Genomic DNA, 14,229 nt, shown 5'->3' on the forward strand with positions numbered 1-14,229 from the left:
ATCTATCTATCTATCTATCTATCTATCTATCTATCTATCTATCTATCTACTTGGTACTTTGAATGGACTCCATCATTTTGCTATTAAGTAGGGAACCACATGAGAGCAAAAATTGTTGTTTTTTTGAGGGATAATCAATTTATATTGTTTTCTGGAGAAATGTTATTGCAAAATGTGAACTAATGAACCAAAATGAAAACACCTTAGTGATGTGAGGAACTCAATTCATTCCATTACAATGCAGGACATTTTTCATCCCTTATTGAATTTCAGCTGATCACCATGACTTAGGTGGGGAGGGAGCTTCTAGAGTTCCATTGATTCCCATATTACTGACAAATGTAACCTTTTGTAAAACAACGCGATAGATGTTTACATTTTTTACCTATTTAATACCATACCATAGTACGCCAGAATAAAGACATGGAGGGAAAAAAAAGATGAGTGCTAATAATAAATTGCATTGCTATTGGCTGGACATAAAATCACATGTCCTTTCATATTCCATATCCTAGAATCCCTTGGTAATATTTCTGTTGAATTCAACAGACTAGAGGGAATGAATTAATCAGTTATAAAAAACTTCAGGAATTTGTTTTGTGTTAGGTCTTTTCTGGTTTCAAACCAATCTCAATTCCAAGGAAATATATATATATATATATATATATATATATAATTTATCTTTAAAATTTTTAAAATATATTTTCAATTACATGTAAAAGCAACTTTTACAATTCATTTATTTTGAAAATTTGAGTTCCAAATTATCTTTCTCCCTACTTCACCTCCCCCTCATTGAGAAAATAAGAAATTTTATATAGGGTGTAAATGTGTGATCATGCAAAGCATTTTCCATATTAGTTATATTGGGGGAGCGACAGAACAAAAAACAAACAAGAAAAAAAAATGAAAAATAATATGTTTCAGTCTGTATTCATATGCAATCAGTTCTTTTTCTGGAGGCAGATGAAATCTTTCATCATAAGTCCTTTGGGATTATCTTTGAACATTGTTTTGCTGAAAATATCTAAGTCGTTTACATTTGTTCATTGTACAATATTGCTGTTACTGTGTACAATGTTGTTCTGGTTCTGTTCACTTCATTTTGTGAAAGTTCATGTAAATCTTTCCAGATTTTTCTGAAAGCATCCTGTTCTCAATTTCTTTTAGCAGAATAGTATTCCTCTAAAATCATATACCACAACTTGATCAGCCATTCCCCAATTGAAGGTCATCTCCTCAATGTCCAATTCTTTGTCCCTACTAAAAGAGCTGTTATAAAAAATTTTGTGTAAACAGGTTCTTTCGGCCTTTAAAAAAATCTCTTTGGGATATACATCTAGTAGTGGTATTGCAGGGTCAAAGGATATGAAGAGTTTTGTAGTCCTGAGGACAAAGTTCCAAATTGTTCTCAGGTGTGGTTGGATCAGTACACAACTCCACCAACAGTGCATCAGTGTCCCAGTTTCCCCACATTTCCTCCAACATTTGTAATTTTTATTTTTGTCAATTAGTCAATCTTATAGAAGTGAGGTGTTGTAATTTGCATTTATCTAATCAATAGTGATTTAGAGCATTTTTCATGACTATAGTTAGCTTTGGTTACTTCATCGGAAAAGTACCTTTTCAAATATTTGACAAATTTTCAGTTGGAGAAATAGCTTATATTCTTATAAATTTCTAAACTACTTTTCTTCCCTTAACTTGCTTGTTATCACTTTTATGTCTAAATTATGTGACCTTTTTGACCTTATTTAATTCTCTCTCTCCTTTTACCCTGACCCTCTTTAACAGAGTTTTGTTTCTGACCACCACCTCCTCCAATCTGTCCTCCCTTCCATTAGGGCCCCACCCCCCTTTTCATCCCTTTTCCTTCCTACTTCCCTGTAGGGTAAGACAGATTTCTGTAACCAAATAAGTGTTATGTTATTCTCTCTTTGAGTCAATTCCAATGAGAATAAAGTTTAAGTTTTGCTCACTACCTCACTACATTCCCCTCCACTGTAAAAGCTCTTTTACACCTCTTTTATGTGAAATAATTTATTCCATTTTATCTCTTCTTTTCCCTTTCATCCAGTATATCCTTCTTTCTCGCTACTTAATTTAATTTTTTGGATATCATCTCATCATAGTTAACTCATTTCCATGCTCTCTGTCCATGTAGACTACTTCTAACTGCCCTAATAATGATAAAGTTAACAGTTTTATTTTCCACATATAAAAGCAAATAGTTTAACCTTTATTGAATCTCTTATGATTTCTCTTTCCTGTTGAGATTTTTGTGCTTTTTTTGAGCCTTGTATTTGAAAGTCACATTTTTTATTCAGTCCTGTCCTTTTCATCAGGAATGCCCAATGATCTTTTATTTCACTAAATACTTTTTTTTCCTCCTGAAGGATTATACTCAGTTTTCTGGGTAGGTGATTCTTCTTTTGTTTCCCTAGCTCCTTTGCATTCTGTAATATCATATTTCAAGTTTTCCACTCTTATAATGTAGAAACTGCTAAATCTTGTGTTTCTTGACTGTTATCTCATAATATTTGAATTATTTCTTTCTGGTTGCTTGTCATATTTTCTATTGACCTGGAAGCTATGAAATTTGGCTATAATATTCCTTGGAATTTTCATTTTGCCATCTCTTTTAGGAAGTTATTGATACATTATTTCAATTTCTATTTTACCCTCTGATTCTAGGATTTCAGGGCAGTTGTCATCGATAATTTCTTGAAATATGATTTCTAGGCACTTCTTTCATCATTGTTTTCAGGTAGTTCAATAATTTTTAGATTCTCTCCCCAAAATCTATTTTCCAGGCCAGTCATTTTTGTAATGGGATATTAGTATTTTCTATGTTTTTTATTCTTTTGATTTTTCCCTTTATGTCTCACTAGCTTCTGGTTGTCCAATTATAAATTTAAAGGATTTATTTTCTTCATTGAATTTTTGTACATCCTTTTCCATTTTGTCAATTTAAATTTTTAACAAATTATTTTTAAGTGAATTTTTCTACATCTTTTTTTCCATTTAGACAACGCTGTTTTTTAGGAGTTCTTTCTTTCAATGAATTTTTTTATGCTTCTTATGCCATTTGGGTCATTCTTTCTTTAAAGCCATTATTTTCTTTAGTAATTTGTGCCTCTTTTATTGATCTGCTGATTCTCTTTTCATGATTTTCTTGTATCAGCTTAATTTGTTTTCCTTATTTTTCCTCTGTGATTTTATTTTTAACATTCTTGTTTAACTATTCCAGGAATTCCTTTTTGTCCTGACACAAATTCACATTTTATTTTAAGGCTTTAAATGTAGTTGTTTTGACATTATTGACTTCTCCTGAGTTTGGATTTTGATGTTCCCTGTGATCATAGCTACTTTTTCTTTTTGGACAGGTTCTTTTTAATTGTTGTTTTTTCATTTGCCCAGCTTATTTCTTGATTTTTACTGTTATGTTAAAGCTGGACTCTGATCCTGGGAAGAAGAGGGTACTGTCCTAAGATTCAGGTTTTATTGTGCTGCCATTTTCAGAGCTAGTTCTGGGAGTATATAAGTTTTTATTGCATGCATTGTGGTATGGTCTAAGGAAAGGTGTGATTACTGCTCTCCTGGCCTACGCTCTGATTTGTGAGTGACCATAATCACCCTTTTCCTCCTTAGAATTGTGATCAGAGTCTATTTCATTTTTTTTAAAAGGTCTGTAGATTGTATTTTAAAATACTTTTATTTATTTCATTAACATTTTCCCAGTAATACTTAATTTTCTTTTGAATGATCATTAAAAAAAAAACTTTTGAATTCCAAATTTTCTCTCCCTGTTTTGGGAAGGCAAAATCTTTAATTTACTTATATATGAGTGTAGCAGCAAGCACCCCAAGTGTCCTCAGGGTTTGCTGCCACCACAGGTTCTTGGATCTGCTTTGATAAAGGAAAGCAACTCAAAATGGGTTAACAAGCTTACTTTAATCAGTCAAACATATATCGTTTACCTCGTTCAGGGGAAAAAGGTCAGCACCCTGAACTTCAAAGTATACAGGCAGAATTATCAAGACAGAAACAGATCAAGTAGACAGCTTTCCAAACTGTCCAGCCATTACATCCATACCCAATCATCATCTGGGTTTAAACATCTGGGTTTTTCAAAGCCGGGGGGCTCTGGACAACGGCTTCCCAGAATCCATATCAAATCATAGAATGCTTCTCAAAATGAGCCCCAAAACAAAGCTACACATCAGGGCTTATATAGCCTTCTCCTGGCTCAGAGAATGTAACAACCTTATTGACTCACTGGCCAATCAAGAAATATCTACTGAAAAACAAGCCTCCCATCCCAGGCTCCAGGTGCAATTTAGCCTAGGGGCAGGGAAGATCTTTAAATTTTACATTCCCATTACAATGAGAGGAATCATGTTAATTGTGGTAGTACTCCTCATCATCCTGGGACTGAAACTTGCTGCTACATATGGGTAATGCAACAGAGTCCTGAAGACTGTGCTAGAAAGTGTCCCCTGGAATTTCCTTCAAACCGGTTGTCAAAATCCCTTATTCTTTGTGGGCTGAGAGCTCTGGAAGTTGCCAGTGCAGTTTCACACAAAACCTACTGCTGGTTTGTGGGGAACAACCTGTGCTGGACTGTGCTCCATTCTTACCCCAGTTAAAACAAAAAACCCACCTTTAGACAGGCCGTTTTTATCGACCTCTGTTTTCTTGGGCTAGAAATTTGTTTTACCTTGTCCTTTTGTTGGTCCTCCCACTTTTTGAGGCATTATTTTAAAGTTACTTGGAGGGGAATTTGGAAGAACTCATGAGAATGCCTGTCTTTACTCAGTTATCTTGACTTTACCTCTATTTATCATTCATTATAAAAAGTGTTAAATTATGACAATTTAAAAAAGAGATTTGTAGATTTTATTTTGAAATGTTTTATTTATTTCATTAACTGTTTCCCAGTTACAATTAAAAAATTTTTTAGCAATCATTTTCTAAACTTTTGAATTCAAAATTTTTTCTCCTTTTCCTTGGGAATGTAAGAACTTTGATTTACTTACATATGTGAGGAATCATGATTATTAAAAAAATGCATCTAAAGCTTCATTTACAAGTTTATATGTCCTTAGTTCTTCAGGACATGCAAGTTCAGTGATATTACTATCCGTATTATCCTCCAAAATGTTTCATCAGACTGCATAAAACCATTCAATATTTAAAAGTTTTTTTTCAAAATGAGAGAACATAATATTAATGTTTCAAATGATAATTTCATATATTAGTCAACTTTCATGTAAGGAAATCAGAGTTGCTATTTACATTTTGTAAAATATTTTACATATACCATCTTATGGCATCCTTGTAAATATCATTTGTGGTAGGTAGGGACAGGGTCTGAACCTGTAATTTCACTGGTATATGGGACTCCCAGTGAATAATCTTTTTCTACAACATAGGTCAGCACTTTTCAACTTAGAGTTACAGGGAATTGCAAGGTGGGAGTAAGGTGATCATCACTGAGAAAATTAAATGATTCCCCTAGGGTCACAAACCATAGTATCACAGAGGGAGAACTTAATCCCAGATCTTCCTGGCCTCAAGCCTCAAGGTGATTCATTCATTCATTCTCTCTCTCTCTCTCTCTCTCTCTCTCTCTCTCTCTCTCTCTCTCTCTCTCTCTCTCTCTCTCTCTCTCTCTCTCTCTCTCTCTCTCTCTCTCTCTCTCTCTCTCTCTCTCTCTCTCTCTCTCTCTGTCTCTCTCTGTCTCTGTCTCTCTCTGTCTCTCTCTGTCTCTCTTTCTCTGTCTCTCTCTGTCTCTCTCTCTCTGTCTCTCTCTGTCTCTCTCTCTCTCTCTCTCTCTCTCTCTCTCTCTCTCTCTCTCTCTCTCTGTCTCTCTCTGTCTCTCTCTCTCTCTCTCTCCTATCCTGCCTATCTGTGTGAGGAAGGCAATAGGTTTATGATTGTCTCTATTTTGCAGATAAGGAAAGTGAGACCCAGATTAGCTGAATAACTTGTTTTTGGTCTCATAGATAATACTTATTATAGGGAGTTTTCACCTTAGCTCTTTCTGACTCCAGTCCACAAAATACTATGGTGCTCTTCTTTCTAGTAACAGGCAAATAAGAAAAGACAGTACTCCCACTACATTTTCACACTAACAACTGTCTTACCATTCTGGGGATTTGATTGCTTTTGTATTCAGGTTCCACATTAAATTTTTATGCTTAATTTTGTGAAGCTCTAGCATAGAAGTCCTTGTTTATATAGCATAAAACTTAGATGCCACTGGACTGTTTATCATCCATGAATTTCATTTCACATCTCATCTATTTTAGGAAATGAAATGTAAAAATAGTGATGCTTTTCTAGACTGTGGTGAGAACAGCTCACAATTAAACGCAATAGTTTGAGAATTTTAACTGAATGAATTTAATATCAGTCCATGCTACAGTATAAATAATTTTTAAGAATTTATAAAAATATACATTTCCTGATTTTCATTAAAAAATATTGTTCCTGTGTCTATGGAAACTTTCTATTCATTAGTATTCATAGGCACCTGGAACCTTAGTTGTAAAGAAACATAGGTGCTTTTAGAAGTAAAAGTTGAAGATTCCAATTCATAGGAGGCTATTTCTCATCTCAATCTAATTCTCAACAAGGAAAAATTGGGTTTTGGAGTGGAAAAAATTGGAACCTTGGAGGGAAGTCACCACTTAGTCATAGAAATAGTGATAGGAAAAAGAAAGAAAATCTGTACATGGTCTTATATATACTCTACATTTGAGGAGAATAAAATACAAAAGGTTCAGAGAAAGGATAGATGCGATCCCAGAAATTAAAGTTCTTAGGTGAAATCAGCCTAACAGAAGAGGGAGATCTGAAGATCAAAATTTTGAAGACCCACAAAAATTCTCTCTGTCTATGTCTGTCTCTGTCTGTGTCTCTGTCTCTCTTTGTCTCTCTCTGTCTCTCTGTCTGTGTCTCTCTGTCTCTCCCTTCTCTCTATCCTTCTCCCCCCCTCTCCCTACCCCCCCCTCTCATTGTTCTGAATCATGTCTGACTCGCTTTAATGCCATTTAGGATTTTCTTGGCAGAGATATTGCAGTGGTTTGCCATCTCCTTTTCCATCTCATTTTACAGATGTCTTTGAAGCAAACAAGGTTAAGTTTTGTCACACAGGTCACACAGCTAGTAAGTGTTGGAGGCTGGATTTGAACTCATGAAGATGAGATTTTCTGGTTCCAAGCCTAATGCCCTATCCATTGCATCACCTAGTTATCCTCAATCTATCTACTTGCCTATCTATATATTTGCCTAGGCGTATTTGCTACAAGAATTTTGTTTTTCTTACACCTTTTTGAATTGTGAGAGCTAGATGGTGACAAACTAAATGCTTGTTAATTGAACACAAACTTGAAACATCTATGGAAGAAATACAAAAGAAAAAGAAAGGATGAGGGTGATACTTGGCATGGATGCACTTCTTTCCCCATCAAAGTTCACTGATGACAGAGGGAAGGCAGAGCTGATCAATTCTAATCTTTTTACTGTTTGCTCTTCCATGCAGGGCAATCTTTGGCCTGAAAAGTTCAGGAAAATATGTATAATAAGGAGTTTATGTCTAAACAAAATTAGGAGTTAGTGAGAGATCTCATTGTCCTTGGTTAGTTCAAGTCATTAGGCCCAGATGTGCTACTTTAAAAAGGTAATAAAAGGCCCAGTTAGATATAATTTCTTTGCCCTTGTCAGGCATCTTTAAAAGCCTAAAGAAAACAGCAAATATACCAGTGAATGAGAGATGGGAAATATTATTTCAATTAAAAAAGAAAAGAAAAAGGATGTAAGAAGAGGACAAAGTAGGCCAACCATAACCCAATGAACTCTACACTGATAAGTTTGACAATGAAGGGCCATGAAGGGCCTTAAGATCATGCCTTATAGAAATCAGCTGGAAAAAAAGCTATTATATTTAGCCTAGGAAAGAAAAGATTTTGGCTGAGCAAATTGTGATACATGCATGTAATAGACTATTATTACAATATAAGAAATGTTGAAAGCGTTTTTTTTTTTTAGAGAAATCTGGGGAAATCCATTATCTGATACAAAGTCAAGTAAGGAGAAAATGCAATAAATATAAAATTGTAAAGAAAAAGTGGAAAACTTAAATAATTATTATTAATGCAATGACCAACCATGATTCCAGAGGACTGATGATGAAGCATGCTACTGACCTCATGACACATTTTTTAGACATGGCCAAGGTAAGGATTTATTTTGCTTTACTATGCTTGTTTGTTCCAAGGGAGGGTGCTCTAATTTATTTGGTAGTTTTAATGATGTTAGATGAGTTAGGGGTAGAGATATCTGTCATGGTGATGCAGAAAAGGAAGAAAAGAATTTTTTGAAATTAAGATTTTTTTTAAATCACAGAAGGGAACATAAGGAAGTTCAGATGGAAAAATTGAAAAAAAACCAACAAAGAAAATTTGGAAATTGTATTTATTTTGTACCTAAAACACCCCTAAATGCAGCAGAAATTACAGTTTAATATACAACCTTTTATCTTTTTCATTGTATGTGGAGATGTGTTTGTTGGCATTTATAAATTTCAGAATTATTATGCACATATGTAAAAGGAACACTTGGGACATGATAATTATCCTCATAATTCAGAAGCTTTGGCATGTTGATATCAAACTTGATATACTTGGCTTTTTAGAGAGTAAAATCTGTAGTATTTGAGTGCAAGGAAGCAAATTCAGATTTTACATAAGATGAAATTTCCTAATTCTTAGAAATATCCAAAAATTAGATGGGCTGCTTTCAAGTGTAATGCCAAGCAAAGGTAACTTCCAAGGTTCAGAATATCAGCATAATAACTCTACATTTTATTCAGTGGCAAATTAAGGCAAAACAATCACAGAACAGAGAAAATCAAAATACATCATTCACCAAGTGTGATTCAATAATTTCCAAGTACTACTCCACCCCTGGAAAGTACATTTAGTCAATCACAAAGTTTCTCTTCTCAAATTGAGATTAAGCTTAGTTTCCAATCATAAACAAAGTATATTCATTTGGTCAAGCACAAAAAAGCACATTTCCCACCCCTGGATTACAACTGAATTACAATTATCATCAATTAGCACCAACTACCTTCTCAAAAGGCCTAGGAGAGAGCACAAAGGTTATTTACCCTGGAGCTACAGCAAGGTTAAGATATCATCACAGCATTTAATACCCAAAGAGAGGTCTGTTCTTTATCTTGATCTGAGGCAAGTTCTCAGCAATCTCTGTTCCTGGAGAGACAAAGCTATAAAAAAAACAAAACACAATATACATTGCCACTGTCCTCATCAATTCACTCTGTGCCTGCAGAACAGTCTCAGGACCACTGAAAGTATCAGCACGACCCTCTTCCAGGATTTCTGTAAACATATTGTAGTAACCATGCATTTTGTGAACATCACCCATCTCTCCTCATCATAGGAGAGCTTCCTAAGAAACCTGTCAACAAAGCCCAGGCAACAAACCTTTCAAGTAAACCTGCCTAAGCCTGTTTTACCTGAAGCCCATAGTCACCCTCCTTCTGTCCAGTTCTTGAAATAGATTTGAGAACTTTCCAGTTGTGTAACAAACTGATCCCTACACAACAATTGTTAAGCAATGCTATGCTTTGTCTTCTGTATTTTCCCCGCGTGCTCTCCTTGGTGACATTTATGTTGTGGCTTGTGTCTATATAAACCCCAAGATGTATATGCTTGTGGCTGTCTGATTTGGGTATATGACTCCTGGAAATCCCTGGGTTAATTATGCTCCACAATAAATTCCATTTAAAATGATTAATGGTCTCCACTCACTGTCATTTCCACTACAACATTTGGAGGTCCCAACTGGATAGCACCATTCAGTGTTGTTGCAGGAGACCTTGGGATCTAGCCCTTGGGAAGGAAAAGAGCCCTGCCCTAACCCTGAGGGGAGCTGGCAACTGAGGAAAAGGTATTTTCCCAGGGCCCCCCAGGCTTGGACAGAGTTAGGCAAGTCCTTCCTCAACTCAGATTTGTTCCTACATTCAGCCCTATTGAGCTTGTTCTCTAGAAGTGAGTGTCCTTTCTTTAAAAGTGAGTGTTTGGTTTTGGGAGTACTCATTTAGGTGGGGATTGAGTAGCAGCTGGGTGCAGCAAAATTCCCCTATCTCATCTCCTCTCTTGAGACATCAAGAGAGAGAGCCCATAGGGTAAGCATTTTGTCTGGACTGATATAGGTCTGTCATGGTCTGCCCCTGGGATAAGTCATTTTGCTTGGTCCCAAAATGGTGTTTTGACTTATGATCAGAGTAAAGCCACCTTGCTTAGACCTGTATCAGTCTGTATTGGCTTACCATTTGAATTTGTTTTGTGTCTGTCTACCATTTGGTTTCAAGCATCTATGTCTGCCTGTCTTTCTGTCTGCTTTCTGTCTGTGTCTCTGAATCTGCCACCCTGTAAGATTCAAAAGCATACAGGCAATAAGAAACACTGTACCTGGGCTAGAAAGATTGATAGTCTCTTAAAGAAAGGTTGTTGGCAGAAAAACATTTCTCCTTCTACTTAGGCCAAGTTCTGAAAGTAGAAAGACAAATGGACAAAGGGAGAAAGGGGAAGTTTCTCCCTTAACATGTATCTAAGAGAAAAGGGGTCACTTCACTGATCAAAGAGAAGTAGGTTTCAGAGCTGCACTTTGGAATATGACTAGCACTTATCCCTTTCCTTGGTCACAGAAAGAGAACTGCAATATCATTGGGAATATAGATCCAGGTAATTGAATTCATTCTGGTTACTATTAGGCACTAAGATAAATTGGGAAATGCATAGATCTGAAATTTTAAAGGAATGAACACCTGAGAAAAGTTTACTTGAGCGAAAGGTAAAAAAAAAAAAGACTAAGCTTCTCCTCCCTGTTGTCCTACCTCTGACAAGGCTAAAGCTACAGTGCCTTCTCACTGTGATCCAGTTCTGACTGAGCTGAGGATACAGTGAGAGGTTAGAAACCTCTTGTCTAACCTGGAGTTTCTGCTTCAAGTTCCCCAAGCCCCCTCTTCATTGGTCCATCTAGAACCTCCTGGCACTCCCCAGTCCTTAGTCCCTCCCACACAAGGAACAGTGCCCTCTTTCTCCTTTCTTCCCAAATTGACCACTCCCATAAGCAGGGTTTGGTACTGTGGGGAGATGAGAAAAAGAGAGGAGAAAGTGAGGTCAGAAGTCAACCAGCTTCCACACTTGGTAAGATGAATAATTTTTATATGTAATTTGGAAATGCAATTAATGTCATCTCACAGTTTGTATTATTGTTGTATTTCTACACTGTATATTATAAAACCTGAGGGATTATTGTGAGTCAGAAATGGTGTTAGATAAAGCAATTTTTAACCTGAATTTTGCTGAAACTAAAAGATGTAGAAATTTTTTTTTATAAAACCAGTAGTGTTACTTTATTGATACTGCTAACCCTGTCTTATTTAGAAAACCTGTAATTACAGAGAAGGCTGTAGAAATTTTTAATTTAGATTGTGTTGCATGTGAATTGTATTTTTATGCTATAAAATCTGATAATTTAAAACTGTTATATTTGGGTTACAAACAGGTAGTAATCATAGTGCATTTAAAATTTTGACCATTATGAAAATATATAATGATTTAAAGTTATAGTTTCCACCTTATTAATGATAGATGAATGATTCTCTGCAAGGTGAATTGGAAATGACAAAACAACTTTTGGTCTGAATTTAGTTGAAATTAAGACAGTAAAAAAATTGTTTAAAACCAGTTAATGAGCTTACTCCTGAGAGACAGGTATTTCATTCCCCAACTAGATACTATTTTGTTAAGTACTTTCACAAGGTGCTAGTGGTAGTTAAGAAATTCTGAAAGAACTCCTATTCCAGTTTGAGCTTCGATTGCGTTGGCCTCTGATAATCAACCAGCTTTTGTGCCTACAGACCACAGAGCTCAGGCCAAATGGAGTGGATCAACCAGACCCTGAAAGAGTTCCTTGCCAAATTAGTAAACCTGAGTCACACTTCTCCTTCTGGCCCTACTCAAAATCAGGTGCACCCCCCAACCGAATTGGGCTTTCTCCCTTTGAAATTATGTATGGATGGCCTCTACCCATCCTCCCAGTAATTGGAGAAGAGTTTTGAGCTGAAGCTACTAATTCTTCCTCAATTAATTTCCTACAGCGATTGCAAGAAACAAAAGGGAGGGTCCTGAAATCGCCTGGAGAAGCCTTCCCTGTACCTACATCAGATCCTGTCAGTCAAAGTGAACTCTATCCCTGCCTGGCTTCACCAGTCTTGTGTGAAATTAGCTGCCCCTGATGAATGGAAGGTGGATCCAGGACCAGATTTTCTCAAGTAAAGATTTTCCTGTGTTTCCCCATAATGTTATTGTGCCCTTTCTCCATGTCAAACCCCCATTTTCTTAAGGGTAAAAACACCTGGATTATTAAAAAGGGGATCAAGTACTCTGGACATTGAGGCAGAGGAAGGCTCATGGACGAGTCTGTCTTCTGTGCGGGTTTCTCTACTGGTGCATTTCAATTGTCACTTTCCACTCTGCATCAATGGCCTAAAGGAAGGTCTTGGGGGAATCTCAATATTGCAAGGTCAAAACACTTCCCAGCCCAACCTTGACCCTAACTGTTGACTTTGCATGAACATCCAGCCCCCTTATTATGTTGGTCAAGCCCTTCCCAAGTCTCCCAAGCATCCAGTTTTACTGCTTCTTGACCTGGCCCCCCACTATAGGTATGACAACATCTCTGTCACCCTGCTACCAGACACTAATTGTGAATCAAGGGTTGGACTGTGAGTCAAAGGTTTGACTCTCAACAAAAAGAAGTGGAGATTATAGTGACCCCCTATTTTGTGAACATCCCTCATCTATCCCCATCATAGAAGAACTGCCTAGAAAACCTGTCAACAAAGCCCAGGCAGCAAACCTGCCAAGTAAACCTGCCCAAGCCTATTCTACCTGAAGCCCATAGACACCCTCCTTCTGTCCAGTTCTTGAAATAGATTTGAGAACTTTCCAGTTGTGTAACAAACTGATCCCTAGACAACAATTATTAAGTGATGCTATGCTTTGTCTTCTGTATTTTCCCTGCTCGCTCTCCTTGGTGACATTTATGTTGTGGCTTTTGTCTATATAAACCCTGAGATGTATATGCTCGGAGCTGCCTGATATGGGTATATATAACCCTGGCAGTCCCTGGGTTAAATATGCTCCACAATAAATTCCATTTAAAATGATTAATGGTCTCCACTCACAATTTCTCATTTCAACAATACAACAAGAAAATCCTTCTTCAGGACTTCTGAACCAACAGCAAGGTTCCAGGACCTTTGCAACAACAGCACTGTCCTTCACCAGCAGACAAAAATGGCAAAACCACATCAAAACAGACAGACAAAGTATAGGCATCATAGCCATGTCTCCTCACCCCTTGGCAGCTCTGGGTTGCAGCTCTCAAAAGTCCTGGGCAGCTCCAACTGGTCCTCAGCAATCCTCCACAATGCTGCTCCCAAAAGTTCTTCTGCCTCTCTCTCTATTCAGGCCTTCTCTAAATCCAATGCACCAGCTCCTCCTAGTTCAGCCCTCTCTTTTCATGTCAACAAGTCAATCCCACAAGTGGGATTCACAGGCTCTGGTTTCAACATTCAGCCAAAAAACCAAACCAATACAGGGGGATCTTTAAATTCCATTACTATTATATCAGGGTAAGGCAATTTCTTCTTACAAGAGGCCTTATCCAATATGTTTTAGAGGGGATGCCAATGAGGAACAGATTAGATAGATAACTTCTGAATGACCTGCTAATTATGAGATTCAATGACTGTTCTGTGCAAGAAATATTTTATTGCCCCACAGCTATTTTGTTTCATTTTCATTGCTAGGTTTTAGTCATATGTTTCCTCCTACAAAGCCATGGTGGTACCTATGAAGTCAAATTCACCTTGTTGCATTAGGATCTCTCATTTATTGTGTTTATTACATGGTGTGGTTTGTTTATATACATACAAAGACATGGATTTTATTTCAGGCTTCCCTTTTCCAATTGTAGTTCCTCCCTTTGATTCTTTTTTTCCTATGTCTTATTTGCTGTAGTCTATGATATCTTCCTTGATAGAGCAATGTGAACCTTTCCCTTAATTTTCAGTTTGTGTCTTATAGATTTTAGTAAAAAAAATTCATCCAGTAAAATATATAT

At 36.6% G+C, this 14,229-nt stretch overlaps 1 long non-coding RNA gene and 1 pseudogene across 2 annotated transcripts in view; one reads left to right on the plus strand and one right to left on the minus strand.

The window, feature by feature from the left end:
• The window catches only part of LOC138174208 (caveolae-associated protein 3 pseudogene), a 27,133-nt pseudogene extending 17,677 nt beyond the window's left edge, over positions 1-9,456 (minus strand).
• A 1,691-nt stretch (positions 9,457-11,147) lies between these two features.
• LOC138174268 (uncharacterized) overlaps positions 11,148-14,229 on the plus strand; it is a 183,476-nt gene continuing 180,394 nt past the window's right edge. For both annotated transcript variants that reach the window (XR_011171657.1, XR_011171658.1), the window contains exons 1-2: positions 11,148-11,243; positions 12,200-12,373. This is a non-coding gene — a long non-coding RNA (uncharacterized lncRNA). The remainder of the gene's footprint in view (positions 11,244-12,199; positions 12,374-14,229) is intronic.

Source organism: Petaurus breviceps, unplaced genomic scaffold (assembly GCF_028583685.1).
Source record: "Petaurus breviceps papuanus isolate PSGF00001 unplaced genomic scaffold, PetGlider_PUasm1.0 688, whole genome shotgun sequence".
Lineage (NCBI taxonomy): Eukaryota > Metazoa > Chordata > Mammalia > Diprotodontia > Petauridae > Petaurus > Petaurus breviceps.